Source organism: Chelonoidis abingdonii, chromosome 2 (assembly GCF_003597395.2).
Source record: "Chelonoidis abingdonii isolate Lonesome George chromosome 2, CheloAbing_2.0, whole genome shotgun sequence".
Classification (NCBI taxonomy): Eukaryota; Metazoa; Chordata; order Testudines; family Testudinidae; genus Chelonoidis; species Chelonoidis abingdonii.
Window position 1 is genome coordinate 286,911,802 of NC_133770.1, and position 12,391 is coordinate 286,924,192.

Below are 12,391 nucleotides of genomic sequence, written 5' to 3' on the forward strand. Positions count from 1 at the left end.
CTTTGACAAATGAGGTGTTGCTGAAACACAGCAATTATGTACAATACCACAACACAGAAGTTAACCACAGCAAGTGTTGAATGCTGTATTCAGTTGCAACAAGAGGCAGAAGTTAGGAAGGTGGAAGGGAATTCCACAGTGTGGCCAGGACACCCAGGCTAATGTCAGCATATGGTATATTCTCGCATGACTACTACAAATGGTCACAAAACTCATCTGAGAGGTAGCACGTCCAGCAGCGCAGTGGCCTCTAAGGCTGTGCTAGGGCATTGATTCAAAGAGTGGAGGGGCAACATGGCACCCTTTCTACAACAGTAAGGGGTTCCCTGGAAGGCTCCCATGCAAGTGCTTCCCTGTTCTGCCACAGCTTTGTGCACGTGAAGGCATGGTGTTCACAGGCAAGGTGAATGTTTAGACTAGCTAAATCAAGGGTGGGCAAACTACAGGCTGCAGGCCAGATCCAGGATAAGGCAGGCTCTCTGCCTGCCCTGGCCCAGTGTCGTTCCTGGAAGCGGCTGGCACCACATCCCTGTGGCCCCTAGGGGAGAGGAGAAGCCAAAAGATGCCGCGCACTGCCCTCGCCAGAAGGCATCGCCCCCCGCAGCTCCCATTGGCCAGGAATGGGGAACCGCGGCCAATGAGAGCTTTGGGGGAGGTACCTGCAGGCAACGGCAGCGCATAGAACCCGCTGCACTCCCCTCCCATCAGGGCCGCAGGGACGTGGTGCCTGCTGCTTCCCGGAGCGATGCAGGGTAGGGCAGGCAGGGAGCCTGCCTTAGCCTCACTGCACATCGCTGCCACCCTGGAGCTGCTCAAGGTAAGCAGTGCCGGGCCAGAGCCCGCACCCAGAACCCCTCCTGCACCCCAACCCCTTGCCTTGAGCCCCCTGCTGCACCCCTCCTTGCAACCCAACCCCCTTCCCTGAGCATCCTCACATACTCCACACCCCCTCCTGCACCCTGTACTCCCTCCTGCACCCTGCACTCCCTCTTGCACCCTGCACTCCCTACTCCAGCCCTGCATTCATAGCCCTGCATGCAATTTCCCCACCCAGATGTGGCCCTTGGGCCAAAAAGTTTTCCCACATCTGGGCTAAACAAACTGCATTTCAAGTTTTGTTGCATGTATTTAGTTCACACTGCCACAAAGTTTTACAAACAGCATTACAAAAAGGTTGATCTACAGAAAGCCCTGTACACAAAAGGACCTTGTGCTTCTCTATGTAGCTCTGTTGCTAATTCAGCTTTAAAGCCTTCTTCTCCACCTCTCTTTACAACTCTTTGCAACTGGATTGTGTTGCCATAGCAGTAATAAAAAAACAAAACAAAACCGTCATTTCTTATTCCTTTAAAAAAAAAAAAAAGCAAAAACAATTGGTATCGTTGTGTAAGGTCTCTGCCATTAATTATAAATAAATGTTATACCTGCTACAACAACACAGTGAATTTATAGCACTGAACTGCATGCTGCTGTTTAAGCCTGTGAGGCTGTCACCGCATGACGCATATAGGAAGCAAAAAAGTGAGGGTACTGCAGTTTGTGTTTACTGCCTATTACAATGAATGTGTAAGTATAATAAAACAACCACTTAGGGCACACGTACACACACACAAACATTCCGCTGTTTTTATAAACCGATGGTTGATTTTGCCACCCATTCTGGCTTAATGTAAGAACTCATCCCTCTACGCAGAAGCAGTACTACGATAATGCAAATAATAATAATAATGAGACAGGCAGGCTCAGGAGTGAATGGAAGAAACTATGGGCTACCTTCAATATAACTGGCTAGGAGAAGCTGGGTTAGCATTTCCAGGTCTATAAAGAGAGCAATGCTCTGCCTCTTGCTTCTAGTTACAGTGACTTAATAGAAGTCGCAAAGTCAGCACACATTTGGTTAACATGGCTTAGCATGAGGGGGATAAGGATCCCCCAGGGCCTTATGTAGAAGTAATGAGCAAGACAATCAAAATGTCAATGCTTCGCCACTGTGGCAGGAGCACTGGGTTATTAGGCAGCCTTGAAACATGTTTCTTAACAAGAAAAATCTGCCAGCATGGCAGTAAATGGTGAGTTGCCAAGGCATCACCCATGGCATGACACGGTGTGGAAGAGGGCTGAATGCAAGACAGAAGGGTGGGTAGGACCCCAACAAAGACCTGAGAAACAATGTAAAACCTTTCATAGCATCAATTTGTTAGAAAGGAAGAAAAAATAGGATGTGAAACACCTGGTGTGGCAAAGTGAGTGACAGCCATAGAGATATGCGCTAGCTTTCCTTCTCAGGCAAGATTCAGGGGCCCATTTAATTCTGTGAACAGCAGTACAAGGAGGCTACATGGAGTACAGGTTGGGTTGTTTCTAGGGTTGCCAGTGTTATCTCAAAGCAAGAGCATTTGTAGCTAGTGCATTAGGGTTATCTGCTGCCCCTCTCTGCCTATGAAGTATTGCATTATTTGAATCAACGTTTCTACAGCTTGGGGAGGTGAACATGACCATGACAATAATAGACCAGAAGTTGGTCCGATAGCAGATAGTGTTGGTCTCTAATATTCTGTGACCAAGACAACTACAACAACACTGCAAGCATGAGAGAGATGTCTATTTTGCATGCACAATACTCTTAGATCTAAATGTGTGTGTGCGGGTTAATCCAAATTCTGTGCAGTGCTTAGCGCCAGTCATCTTCTGGAGCCCCAGTGGTCATTCTGGAACAAATACACCCATGCAAATCCATTCAAGTCAATGTAATTGTACAGTATAACTGAGCGCAGAACTTAGCACTAGGAGTCTATGGGTGGATTTTTCACTTGGACAGCGTGTGTAGATGTTTTCCGTTCTTTTTCACTATGGACTAAATCCTGAGGTCTTTATAGTCCAGGTCCAAACCAAATCTCCTTGAAGTCACTGGGACTTTCCAGTGACTTCCATGGACCTACGGTCCTTACTCAAATTCTCCATTTTCCTATGCACTGAGGACGTAAGGATTACTATTACTGTATATTTACAGTAGTGCCCAATCTGTGTTAGATACTTTCTGAACACTCAAGACGGATGGATCTTGTTCTAAGCAGCTCACAATCTAAGGACAAACAGATTAGAGGAAGGGGAAATATAGGCAATTTATATAAAAATAAACTTGATTTACACAAAGATGCATGGCAGAACTAGGTCTTTAGTGTGGACAGGGCAGAGGGCTTCCAAATGATGTCAGGATGTGGCATGATTGGCCTAATCTAAAGCCAATCAAAGTCAATGGAAGACTCCCATTGATTTCAATGAGATTTGGATCAGGACCTATATTTCCAAGGGTATAATGAATGGGATCTAGTATCAATTACCAGATTGCCATATTAATCAGAAATGGATCACTCTGTACCCTAAAATATCGGCCTCTCTCAATTCAAGAGCAGTTTTTTGTATAAGGACAGAAATATACTGATCACTAGAACTGATTGCTACAGTCAGAAAATAGATAACTAACTATTAGGAATGCCATTCAGTCATTATTATAATTAAGCAAGTATCTGCTTCTTTTATTGTTGGAACCCAGCCCCTTCTACCTTACCCAGCTGCAAATCATAGAGTTGGCAGGCACAGGCATATCAGTATATTTGAATAGATGAGAAAGGAACTTCTGGATCCGGTCACTGGTTGGTCAGGTCATTTATCTTCTCAGTTTGTTCAGGTCACCAGTTATTCCCTGTTTCCAGAACGGAAAGTCCTTTTAGATTTTTGCTTTAACTTCACTCAATTGTATGGGAATTTTCTCCCTGAATTAAAGATGTTCTCCCTCTATTGTTCACAAACAATTAAAAATCAAAGAATGCCAGTCACAGCATCAGGACTGACTGCATGGTTAGGTCATACATCTAATCCATCCACAGGATTTGCGCAACACCCAACCCACAACTGAACATCCTCCAATCTTCATGTTAGGTGTGAGCAGAGTGGGGCACATGAGCCAATGGTAGACAGTGGCTGGCCTTCCATTCGCTGCTCACACACTCCTAGACAGAACTGTAATATCAAGGCCTAAGTGGCTCTTAGGCACCTTAGTATGGCAGGTGACCTCCCTGCTCCCTCTCTAGCATCTCTTCCAAACTGTGCTACCCTTGTGAAGGAACAGAAAAGGCTGCCATTCTGGTTTACATAGCCAGCCCCACAGGATCTGTCATCCCATATTTATATTTCTTAGTTCAAGACTCATAAAAAGCCCAGTTACTGGCCTTTTGAACACTGAATCAGCGTTCAAACATTTAACCTATGCTTTTATGAGACACTGCCAATCAAGTGTAAGGAAAATAAATATTTAATGCTGCCTCTTTCCATTTCATCTTTACATCAAATATGGCATAAAAAAACAAGCCAGTATGTAATTATATATGAATACAGACAGGATTTTAGAGTTCAGGAGGTTCTACTGGGCTATCTCTGAGTGGAGTTTTAAAGCATGAACTTAACCCACAAAAAAAATCCCCCTGCTTTGTACTTAGGGATGTTTCAGTCTTTTTAACATCACAACAGTATACAAATAAAGTGCCAAACACATTAACTTTCCCTGGCTCTGCTTAGTCCTAGCAAGGGAGATTCAAAGCTGCAGGAATGCAAGATCACAGCAGAATAAGGCACTGAAACATTTTAAGTGACTGTTTACCTTAACCTCCCTGCACAAAAATACCCTGTAGTACTGTGATGATGTGGCATTGTCAACTTCCCTTTTTTCAAAGGTCCCCAAAATAATATTGTGACTTTCTATTAAGGGATCTGCACAGATGCTGTTTTAACCCTTCTGCCAGTTGGAGTCAGTAGCAACCACAGCCAGGTTCATCTAGATCGGGGTTCTTAAACTTCGTTACACCGCAACTCCTTTCTGATAACAAAAATTGCTACATGACCCCAGGAGGGGGGAGCCTGAAGCCTGAACCCGCCTGAGCCCTGCCACCCGAGAGGGGGACAGGGGAGCCTGAGCCCTGCTGGACCAGGATGTGGAGGGAGGCCAAAGTCCCAGGCAGAGGACCTGTAGCCAGAGCCCTGCCGCCCAGGACTGAAGCCCTCAGGGTTCACCTTTGGCCCTGGGTGGTGGGGCTTGGGCTTTGGCCCTGGGCCCAGCAAGTCTAAGCCAGTTCTAGTGACCCCATTAAAAGAGGGGTCACAACCCACAATTTGAGAACCACTAATCTAGGGGTTCCTTTTCAACAATACAATACAACATAACAAAACACAGAGCCAGCCCAAGCCCCTACCCAGTAATCTGGGAAAATTACACATCACACCTGGGCGCCTCTGAGAGGCAATATTTCCCAACCCGCAAGCACAGAATCCGAGTGTAGAAAAGAAACTTTCAGTGAAAGGAGAGAGATCACCTGACATTAATGAGAGACAATGCCAAAAGCAGGATTCATAAACATAAAACTGTGAGCAGGACACCCACCCCAGAGTGCGTGGGGCAGAGTCTTCTGCCTCATGTTCCTGAGTTCTACAACCAAAGTTCCTTTTCTGTGCCCTTCTGTGCTGCCTCTCCAGACCCCACTCACAGTGGGTGTCCTTGGTCAGTGAGGACCCAGAGTTCAGAGGTGCATCTGTGTCAGTTCACCTCCCACCCGGGGAAGAAGGCACTTTGCTTGCTCCACCATCCGAGCACTTGCTCTGGCCGGCCACGGATCCTCTCCACTGGCCACGGTTCCTCGCTGCCTGGCTACCCTGCCAGCTGCTTGTTCCCCTCACTGCCTCACTAGCTGCTCGTTCACTAGCCAACTGTCAGTCACTTTCTGCTGCCACCTGCCTCTCTGCTGTGACCTCAGCAGGTCAGTCTCTTAGTAATTTTCAGCTCTTTGCAGGCTGGACAGAAACACTGTCCCACCACTAGTGATTTCAGCTCTCATTTGAGCACTTTAACACAACAAAAGCCTCCTAATGAAGCCCATTTAGCTCTCTCTTTGAGCACTGGGGAGCAACAGGTTAACCAGACTGGGAACCCTGAGGGAAATTCCTCACCTCCTGGCTGGTACACCTGTCCCCACCCCTCTTCCTTTCACAGGGGTCTGCCATTTGAGCCCCTGGCTTAGCAAATTCCTTTCAGCTGGGGTGACCCCTCAATCAGGACAAGCTCACCACTGTTCTATTCCCTTTTAATCATACAATGAAGATAACATTGAAAACAACATTTCACTACCCCTGCATTCAATTCTAAAGTGATTTGTAACCCAACACCAGTGATAGCTGATCACTTGGAGCTACACAACTCCTGTCTGCTAGATACCGACGCAGAGTAGGTGTGTTCATGTAAGTACAGTTTGCTCCTGAAGTCTCTCCCCCTCCCCAAATAGCTGTCAGGGGAGAGTTTGTTCAGACCCTGCTTACACTGTTACTTATTAAAATGATCAGTAACAAATCCTCATTAGTACTGGAGCAGTGTGGAAAAGGAGTGTCCTCTTTTGGCAAAATAAAATGTCCTATCTCATGTTATTGATTAAAAATATACCCCAAAAGCTACTCCAGCTATGGACACACCCTCAAACCGGAAAACTTGATTTTCTTCTTCACAGATGTTTCCTGGCAGGGAAACCATGTGAGGCTTTTACCCTAGACTGGTTCCAGCCTTCAAATGCAATGAAGTCACAGTATACTCTAGAGACCTTTGAAAAAGAGAAGATGACAATGGCATATCACCAATACAGCAGTGTATTTTTGTACAGGGATGTTAGGGTAAACAGAGTCATTAAAAATGCCTCATAGTGCCTTGTTCTGCTCTGATCATGCCTTAAAGCCACCTATGGGACTTGGATGCCCAATTCCTATTGGTCATCAGTCTCAATCACCCATTTGAGATGGCAGCAATGGTCACTGCTGGTATAAGCTGGCACAACTCCATTTGCTTCAATTGTTTTATGCACTCTTACATCAGAGGTGAATTTCTGTCCATAACTGCTATGAAAGAGCCCATCCTCTCCCATGGCTTCCTACTGAACTGTCTAGGAAGTAGCATTTAAATGCAAGAAGGCAAAGCAATTTTATTGACTGATCTTCATCCTGGATTATTTAATTCTGGAAAGCAAACAAACAGTTTGTGCGAAAGCCACTGCACGTACTAAAGTGGTACTGTATTGATTGCCTATCAATGCCCACCAGAGAGGGCGAATGTGCCCAAGCTTAGTGTCAAGTATTGGCCTGGCAGTTTGATTCCATGTCCCACAGCAGATATTCAAAATGAGAGCAGCTATTGGCTCCATGTCAACTGTCCTTTAGGATTTAGCCTGTTGGGTTGCATTGCCATATGCTCTTTATCTTAGCAGATTTCATCCCTACACAATCATCACTGGATGTTGTTCATGTCATCAGGTCCAATCAACACAAGCCTCCCCAAACAAAATTTGACTTCTAGACCACCCCGTATTTGTCTGAATGAGCATTTGGCTGTAATTTAGCACTATTCATTCACATAGTGAAGGAAAGTGGTTTAAAATGTATCAGTGATTTGTTTGGAGAGAGCAGGGAAAGATCAGCAATTCAACTCAATTCCCTCTAAAATTGTTTCTTCCCTGACTCTAAACATTCTGTATAGCTTCCCAGTTAGGAAAGGAAATCTCCACTCTCCTATTCTGTGTGTTTTCCTGTGGTTTGGATTAGGATTTGTGGGATATACTCTGGCACACCATTCGTCTAAATAAAACAACTTCTAGACCTTCAAGCTAATTCTTCTTCTCTAGGAATTCCAAACTTCCCCCCATCCACACACCCTTCTTATCAACATTCTTCACCTACCTAGCTGTGCAACCCTGTTTCTGGTAGGTTCCTTTTTTGCTGAGGGAAGTCTAAAAATCTAACGTTCTGTGGAGTTTAAAACACACATATTGATGTGAACCATTTCCACATAAGGAAGACTGAATCAACTACACACGATCTGAAACCTGACAAGGTGATCCACCAACTTGATTCTGAGTAATATTGTCAAAAGCCTAAACCCCGCAGACAATTATAGAACCCAATCACAAAATTTAATCTGAGAAATAATTGGGCACTGTATCCTGATTAATGCACAAGGACATGTGACTTCAAGCTTCCATTGCCAAATCAGAACTATACATGTGAATGGGGAAAATGCTGTCAAGTCGACAGACTGTATCCTCTCTCCAAAATGCATGAAAAACTGAGCAGAAACTGCATTCCAGACCCTCAGACTTCAGTGAAGCTACAGTGATTTACACCAGCTGGGTATCTGTCCCCTTCAATTCCATTGTTGCAATGCACATCCCACAAAGAGCAGATTATTGTTGGTATTACAGTAGCACCTAGAAGCCTTGATCTAGCTCTGAGCTCCACTGTGCTAGGTTCTGTACAAACACATAGTCAGACTGTAAGCCCTTTGGGGCAGGTGCTATCTAAAAAGTTTAAGGTCATGGAGCAGAGCAGGGAGTAGAATCCATAAATCTCCTGAATTTCATGCCAGTGTCCTATCCACTATACCACCCTCCCTCTACAAATAGTAGAGAGATAGTATTAGCTTTAACAGGTATAAGGTACAAGAATATACAGTTAATACATTTTCTACTTACTACTGTCAAAGCAAAGTAATTTTCTCCACTACATGCTAATAAGAGAGTTATACAGTATTTTTTTCTCCTCACTTCAAGGCGCTGGGAGAATCTTCTTGTTAGAGACAACCACAACATTCATATGCCAGTTATCTAAATAATGGAGGCTCCAGACAGAGCTGCTACAATCTGTAAACATTCCCTGGCAATTTTATAACTAGTAAATACGTAAGGATACGCTGGGAAATAGACTAGATGACCCAAAGGTCATTTCCATCCCTAAACTCTGGGTTTTGTTGGCTGGAAAAAAAATTGTTTAAGCCATTATGGAGCCATGCTCCTTAAGGGTTGACAGGGTCACGAGAAGCGATTGAGGCCTTGCCTGCACTGGAGAAATGCATCAGGGGACATAATGGTAAACATGATTTGCCCTTGCAGTAAACAAGAACAGTCATGTTTAAAAACGTGTTAGTCAGTTGTGAGTAAACCAAGGGTCATGCTAGCTGGTCATGGTTAATCCCAGCGGAGACCCTAGGATTAACCTCCACCAGCCAACATGTACTTAGGGAAGAGCTGTCCCTGTCTACATTGAGTGTTAAATCTTTTGTTATTTCATGTTAGTGAACGTGTTTTGTAACAGGATGCCTTTTCCTCAGTGTGGGTCTGAGGAGAGAGGAAGAGGGACTACAAAAAAAATAATACAAAGAGTCTGTCCCTCAGTGAGTGTAAATCAGACTGGTGTAAAAACACCCTCAAGTGTGTGTAAGTCAATGGAGCTAGGCCAATTCACCAGAGGGTCTGGCGCCAAATGATAAACCACCTTCCTTAGATTTTATGATAAACACCCACACACCCCTCAAGTGGTAAACGAAACCCTTAAATATAAGGGATCCGAAAAAAGTGAATTGTGGTAATTTTTCTCTGACTCCTCAGCAGCAGCCATCAATCCTAGCTACTGAAATGAACCCTTTTTGTAAATGTAGCATACTTAGCAGCAAACTCTCAAAAGCTTTATTTTCAGCCATTCTGAGTCTCTAAACAAGAACTCCCACTGTATTTTAATGGCTGTTGGCCGCATCCATCAAAAGAGGTATACAGGTTTTGTTCAAATTTTAATGAACATGGCATCCCCATTCATTATTTAAGCAACATTCAAATATAATTTATATCAAAGCTAGCTCTTTATATATATCAAACTGTCAATAGTTACAGATGTGCCTTTAATAAAATAGTATATCAGGCAAAAATATAAAGTATTCTATTACACACAAAGGAAAATGAAAGAAAAGAGGTAAAATCTACAGTCACTCAATTTCCCCTTGACTGTAATGAGTGGTTTCCCAGAATTAAACAAAGGAATGCAGGGTTTGGCGCGTCTGGCCAATACACTCTCAAAAAGAACAGTTCTACTACCCTCTGTCTGGACTGTATCAACTGTTAAGTTAGTTTAGCAAGCTAAATATTATTGTCTGCGAGTCAGATATATTAGTATCAATATGGCCCTTTAAGTAGCTCTACGTTTTCAGTATTTAAATGTTAAGGCAAATGTTTTCAGAACAGACCAGTGACCTTAGGGACTTCAATGTTGGGGTGTCCAACTTGAAGCTGGAAAGGGGTTGGTTTTGTGAGTACACTTGCACTTTCTGAAAACCAAGCCCCTGCAAGGTATCCTAGGTTGGGCCCCCAGCAACTGAGGCATCCAAGATCACATGTGAGAATCCTGACCCCAGACCACTTGCTTTTCACCCTGAAAAGCATCCAGTTACTTTATGCATATTGGCCCCAATTTAGCAAGATGCTTAAGCATATGTCTAACTTTAAGGAGACAGGTAGTCCCGCTGATTTGGACTACTCTCATGCTTAAGAATAAAGCATGTGCTTAAGCACCAGGCTGAGTCAGGGCCATGAAACTCAGATAATAGTAACCTGTAGCCCACAAATGCCCCTGCCCCCCACATGACGAATGAGGACTTGAGAAATCTGACCCCCTCTGTTGTAGATCTCGGGCCATTCTCTCTCTCTCATCCAAGGCTGGATGCAGGATGCCCCCACAGATGGCCATGCTGTATGCAGGAGAGGTGGATTGCCTATACATGCTGCCCATATCCAGCCCACCTCTTCCCCACTCCCCCATGCAACAGAACTGTTAGTATTGCCCATTGGGCCATGCATTCCTTGCCCCCCCCTTCTCGTAAAATCTGACTTGTTATATAGAAGGCATCTATTATGCAAGATTCATCATAGGGTTTCCTCTGCACTCTTCTATCAAATACATCAGATGAATACAGTGTCATCACATCTGCTGGATGGCTGAAGTGGTAGTGACAGACGCAGAGATGTTTTATTTTTCAGAGCAGGAGACATTTTTTCTGTGACAACGTTCCATTGAATGGACTTTATTTCCATCACACTAAATGAACAAACCTGCGCTTCATCGTGGCTGGATCCTGCCTTTAGCAACAATATATGAAGCAGAGAAAGAGAAAGGCAATCCCCACCCCCACCCCCACCCCTTGCACCTGCCCAGCAATGAAATCGTCTGCTTTGGGAGAAGGTGCTACACAGGTTTATCTGATGGAGACTGGTGTAACTGAGAGAGTCAGAACTATAGCTTGCTCATAAAACAAATTTAAAAGACATAGCTTTCCCTTACTTCCACATGAAGACAGGGTGATAAATAGATATCAGGGTCCAGATTCGGATTTCATTTACACCAGTGTAAATCTGGAGTAAATCCATTGGCTGCAACAGAGTTACTGTGAATTCACATCAGTGTAACAGATCAGAATCTATGTGCTTCTGTAATGATCTCTCCTACCACTTGGGTGAATGGCAATGTTGAGATATTCAGCACTGCAGCACAGACCTCAACCCCTATATGGATCTTGAAGGAGTAACTCCACTAAGTAGTGGCAGTAGTTGGTTGTTGTCTTCTAGAAGACCTACCACGAGAGTGCGACTTGACAGACACTTTGCCAATATAATAGACCACAACCAGAAGACAGTTTACCTAGATTAGACCATACATCTCCCAACCCTTGAAATTCCACCTCTCCTGCAGGATCAATTTCATTGAACACCATGGAGCAACTGTAAGGAATACACTTTGCATTCCTGCATGTCAAATACGCTCAGACGGTCAAAAGATATTTAGGCACCTAACACCTCTTGATCTCAAATCTGGGCCTCCTGTTCTGTACTTTTATAGCAGGGACCGGCAACCTTTGGCACGCGGCTTGCCAGGGTAAGCACCCTGGAGGGCTGGGCCGTTTTGTTTACCTGCCGCGTCTGCAGGTTTGGCCGATCGTGGCTCTCACTGGCTGTGGTTTGCCACTCCAGGCCAATCGGGGTGGCGGGAAGCAGCGGCCAGCACATCCCTTGGCCTGCACCGCTTCCCGCAGCCCCCATTGGCCTGGAGCGGCAAACCGCCGAACCTGCAGACAGACAGGTAAACAAACCAGCCTAGCCCACCAGGGTGCTTACCCTGGCGAGTCGTGTGCCAAAGGTTGCCGTTCCCTGCTTTATAGAGAAGCTCATTTCTGACTGGCTGCAGTTTTATTTTTTCTAGACTTCTTTACTCATGAATAAGGACCAGCCATCCAGCAAGCTGAGTGGCTCATGCAGGTTCCATCTGGCACAAAGATTTTCCCAAAATAAACTTTTTAATAAGAGTAATGGCTAAAAGCCGACCTAGGCACCTCATTAAAGAAATTGATAAGAGTAAGTCAGGTCAATCTGATTAAGTAACTCAATGGCTTCAAACAGATAGAAATAGATCTATGTAACATGCTTTCAGAAAAGCAGCAGCAGCAGAGTGGGAGTGAAGGAGGAGAAAGACTCTTAAGGAGCCACCAGCA

General features: G+C 44.6%; 1 protein-coding gene across 5 annotated transcripts in view; it reads right to left on the reverse strand.

The window, feature by feature from the left end:
* The window catches only part of ST3GAL1 (ST3 beta-galactoside alpha-2,3-sialyltransferase 1), a 140,137-nt gene that overhangs the window by 81,864 nt on the left and 45,882 nt on the right, over positions 1 to 12,391 (reverse strand). For 3 of the 5 annotated variants that reach the window (XM_032773461.2, XM_075063266.1, XM_075063267.1), the window contains exon 2: positions 3,569 to 3,703. The exons of the other annotated variants lie outside the window; for them this stretch is intronic. The gene's annotated coding sequence lies outside the window, so the exon portion shown is untranslated. The remainder of the gene's footprint in view (positions 1 to 3,568; positions 3,704 to 12,391) is intronic. 5 annotated transcript variants of the gene reach the window in all.